Here is a 5242-nt window from a genome sequence, read left to right on the forward strand (position 1 = left end):
GTAGGTCAAAGAGAGCACAACGAGATAGTACAGGGCATACTGAGAAATATCGTAGAACCGGCCAGCATTTACCGAAAAGAATGCATAGGTAGTGGTGCAACAATGGCAAAGGGTGCGTACACACTAGGCCAACGAAGGCCAGCGAACAACAGCCAATCGATTCAGCGGAATGTTGGTCTCAGACGCACTGGCGTTTGGCCTCCCTGCCTCAGTAAAGCAGTGGGTTGGGGCCAGTTGGCTCTGAAAACTTGTCGAGGTTCTCCTTTTTGTTATTGTCATACAATAGCGTTTTAATTACAACTTCACCGGCCGATATTATGAACATGGTTATCAAATCACCGGGTTTATCCGGATCCTATCCAGTTTTTAATGCTCTGTCTCAACCATGAGTTGTGAATTTATAAATACATAAAAAACCAATTTTCGAATTCATATCAAATTGTTGTTCTGTTATGTCAAGTGTGACCTGGCGGCTGAAACTGAAACTGGGCATAAACTGGGAGAGATAAAAGCAGGTTGGCCACACTTCTGTCGTGGCACGGCGACTTGATTTTTTCATTTTCGCTCGTCTGAGACTAGGGTACCGTGCATCGAGTAGACCGTGGTCGCCACATCATCATTAATATTAGCTATTTTGATTGTAGAGAACGTTTCTAATATGCCTAAAGACAGCTGTAAATGCAAATTTAAACTATGAAGATCTCACTTGGTACTACGTTAACACCAAATCCAAGAGTAAGTTACTTAAGAGAGTTTGAGGAAGTAAGAAATACACCTTTGTAAAAATGTAACCTATTGTGCTATACATAAAGACTGTTTGTAATACTCACAGTTTTTTCATTTGGAAATATGGTAACCATAATTGTAAGGGATGATTTAGAAGTTGTCGCATGTGCAGCGTTTGTTTTACCGCAAGAAGCTGATCATCAGAAAAAGAAGAAGAAGAAATGACTGGTGGACGATCTCTTTTAAAAAGTGGAGAGCAGTGCGGTGCGGCAAAATGACAGACCTTAAAGGTGAACAGGAATATGGGCTATTTCACAAAAAATCAAATGGCTCTGAGCACTATGGGACTTAACTTTTGAGGTTATCAGTCCCCTAGAACTTAGAACTACTTAAACCTAACTAACCTAAAGACATCACACACATCCATGCCGAGGCAAGATTCGAACCTGCGACCGCAGCGGTTTCGCGGTTCCAGACTGTTGCGCCTAGAACCGCTCGGCCACCCCGGCCGGCGCTATTTCACAATTTTTCCGAATAAAAGCTACAGATTTTAATACGAAGTCCGTTATCTTTTCACTCATAGTGCACATTACTTTTCCATAGCTCATTTATTTCCCTTTAACCGTATCATCTTTTTAACTGGTTTTTATAATCGCAATTTGTAGGTTCCCATTAATATTCCCGTTCATGATAAAGTTATCAGCTTTAATGGTTTCTCCGTCTTCCACTCTATATTCCAGTATTTTTAAACTCGATAAATACACATCTCTGCAATAGGCACAGAAAATCGCTACTGAACCAACGAACATTAGACCCGGCGTTCACATTAGGTTAGGGATTCCAAGGCCAACCCATCGTCATTGCTTTGATGTTACCGCTGGCAGCCCGAACCGCAAAGAAAGCCAATCGTTTCCTTTGTTCCAATTTGCCGCCCGTGCACACTAAGTAAATCTCGGCCAACGAAACTATTTGTTGTCATTCGTTGGCCTATTATGTATGCTCCTTTGCGTGGAATACCACGCTTATGTAAATGGTAAGATTCAGATGATGAGCGTGCCAAAAGGAAACAGGAACTAAAGGACGGTACAAATGAGAGAGATTAAGTGGAAGAAATTTGTCATGCGGATGAATCGATTGATCTGTTCAGCTCGCCACCAATAAATAAAGAGCCAGTGGAAACATATGAGGTATAATCAGAGCATGAACATACGTTAGAGCAGGACAGGTGAAAAACTTTGTTAAAATTTTTATGTGCAAAAATTGAACCAGAAGTTAGCAACATTAACAATCAGATTGTGGCAGAAGGTAATAGCATCAAGGAACAAAATAGTGATCTTGAGAATCAACTGAAAACACAGGGTGTAAAGAGCAGTAAACAGATAGAAAGCGCAAACGAAAATGTAGGCGTTTTGAGTACTGCAATTAAGGAGGTGAAACTTGAAAGAAATACCATAAATAGAAATGCGGCCGCTACGGAGGGGCGGATCAGTGATATCAATGAAAAGTTCGACTGAGAAGTCATAAATATTCAAAAAACGGTATAACCCTTTGTAATTATTAAATTGGATGAAAAAGTTTTCCGTCTAGAAACAGAAATTTTGACGCATCTAGAAATGAAATTTTACCTTTGAGAAATACAGTATCTGATTCTGAAAAGTCACTAAGTAAACAAGTAACAGATTTCAAACAGAGGAGTGACCAAACACTTCACAAATTCAAGGCAAAATTTTTAACCATGAACAGAAAATTAGGGACAAGCTCGGTTTTGTGTCTGATACAGTACCTTGTAACAAACTATTAGATGGCGAAGAACGCTTTGAGCCCGTGAAATGACATGGAACTCACTGTATTTCCTGAAAAATTGTGAAAGTATTTTTCCTGAATGTTTAACAGATCAGGAAAAGATTAACGCAAGTTATCTGTGCATTAGCAGGTGATACTAAACCGTGGGGACTATATGTGAACACTGATCATATGACATTCAACGAATTAAAGAAAAAATTTGCCGAGGAATACTAGTTGGTGCTAAAACAACATTGTGGCTAGAATTTATAATGGACAGATTGTATGACAACTGGCGCAGAAACTCCATGAAAGATATCTACGAATTCCGGCACTGAAAACTAACACATTTAGGAAATAGACGTTAAGAGTCTGAAATTACTTGGGAGGTACGGGGAAAAGCTACCAGAGGATTGGAAGAGTTATATGAAGGGCTTATTTCAATAGTGGTACAAGTCCATTACCTCCCCTTTTCTGTCTGTAATACTTCTGACATTAATGGCCCAAACAAACAGAAAGGAAGATTCATCTCTAGCAAGAAGCCATATGCTTGAATATTTCTGGTATCTCGACTGCAGATTTTTCAGCACTCATTTGACTTTAGGACTCTCTCAGAATGAACAAAAATGGACATGTACCTCTATTGAAATGAGACCTTCATGTGAGAAGCAATCACAGTTCTTCAGCGTTTCTGAAACGAGTCTAGTATGGAGATCATTGGCGAGATTATCGTCAAAATAACAGCGGTAATCACAATGACGACTATTAAAATGACGGCAATAGATATAGCGTGAACGAGGTTAGGAGAAGAAGGGGCAGACGTGGAGGTATTTCAGCAGTTCGCGGTAGAGGATTTGCACCGCGAAATTTTCACGAGCGCAGTATCGCGGAAAACTGGGAGCCGCGTATGTTGCGGGGTAAACTATCGAGGACAGATTTTCAAGGCCCAACAAAATAAACAGTACTGACGTAGATGCAATGAATTAAATACACGAGAGGGCGCCTGTGAAGCATCGCAGGTCGCTACAAGCGATGTGACAGGTTTGCGCAAAGCCGCGGCAGGCAGAACGCCCGCCAGCAACGAATAGATCCGATCGATCAGCTATCCGTATAGAAGCTGTAGTTACGGCAGCAGAACGGAATGAAGACGTCATAGTATAAAGTAATGAACCTGATTCGGTAGGAAACGGCACTGTAGCTAGAGGAAACGCCAACATATTCGTAGGCGAGGCAGAAAGTGTCAACAAAAGTTTAAATAACGATAAAACTTGCGAAAATGAGTTGTCAGCGATTGCAACTTGGTGCGAACAGATCGATGATCTGTACCAAGGGCTACAGCAATGCGAGTGGGAGGAATTCAAAAGGGATTATGCGACCACAAACAGGTCGCAGTGAAAAGAGAAGGGACATCAAGAATAGGACATGGGCCGATAGTAAGGAGGAAATGGAAATATTTAGCGGCGCTAGAAGTTCACAAGCCAACGGCCTTTCCGCAGTGGTAACACCGGTTCCCCTTCAGATCACCGAAGTTAAGCGCTGTCGGGCTGGGCTAGCACTTGGATGGGTGACCATCCGGTCTGCCGAGCGCTGTTGGCAAGCGGGGTGCCCTCAGCCCTTGTGAGGCAAACTGAGGAGCTACTTGATTGAGGAGTAGCGGCTCCGGTCTCGGAAACTGACATACGGCCGGGAGAGCGGTGTGCTGACCACATGCCCCTCCATATCCGCCTCTAGTGACGCCTGTGGGCTGAGGATGACACGGCGGCCAGTCGATACCTTTGGGCCTTCATGGCCTGTGCGTGAGGAGTTCAGTTAAACGTTCACAAACAGCAATTGTTAAAGATGTGGCAAACAGTGAAAAAAAAAAGTGCCGCGTGTTGTAACGAGTCGCCAGTAATAGTGAAGTTAATGATAGGGAATGAAATACGGTCGCAGTGAAGAGAAGAACGGAGGAAGATGAAATCTTCGCCTTTGCCGACGAAAAATTCCAGGCTAACGAACCAATAGAACAAACTGTCGCCTATAGACAGAAATAGGTAGATTCGGACGATTGCTTACGAATTATGTAAGTTCACGACGGCTACACAAAACAGAAAGTAAAGGTAGATGTCATTATAACTGATGAAGATGACAGCTCATAGGAAGAGCCTGTGGGAAAGAAAAATAACTAATAACATTAGACCAAAACCGTGACCCTGAGTATTTAACATCCGACAAAAGAACGAGTGAGGAAATTAATAACTGTCTAAGAAAAGCTTTTCTATTCGAACCGAACAGTGACGCAGAATCGTCAGAACTAGAAGACAGTTCGGATGAAGAATATGGTGAAGTAACAGAAATCGAGCAATGCGTGACGAAATATTGTTTTGAACCATCAGATGAAACTATTTCAAAACAAAAACCAGAGGTAAGCACAGAACCAACAAAGAAATAACCTCCGGATGATACGATACAGAGCCAAAAGCCGATTCAAGCCACAGAGGACTTCGAAATTCGAAAACTGTGGAAAACTCCAGACAAATGTGATTTTGGAATGATCTTATGGTCGTCTAAGATTTGTTATTGGGGTACAAGGATAAATCTGAAAACAGAATCATTAAACAAATCATCACTCCTGTCGAAATTTACTACATTATACAACAAGTCCTTTTAGACACTGGATCACAAATCAGTGTAATATCGCAGTTATTTTTTGAGTACATTTCAGACAAACCCAGACTAGTAATGATGTCTGTAA

The 5242-nt window shown here is 41.7% G+C and overlaps 1 pseudogene; it reads left to right on the forward strand.

Moving 5' to 3' along the window:
• Positions 1–3985: 3985 nt before the first annotated feature.
• Positions 3986–4104, forward strand: LOC126300142 (5S ribosomal RNA; annotated as a pseudogene).
• Positions 4105–5242: the final 1138 nt, after the last annotated feature.

This window comes from Schistocerca gregaria, chromosome X, assembly GCF_023897955.1.
Source record: "Schistocerca gregaria isolate iqSchGreg1 chromosome X, iqSchGreg1.2, whole genome shotgun sequence".
NCBI lineage: Eukaryota > Metazoa > Arthropoda > Insecta > Orthoptera > Acrididae > Schistocerca > Schistocerca gregaria.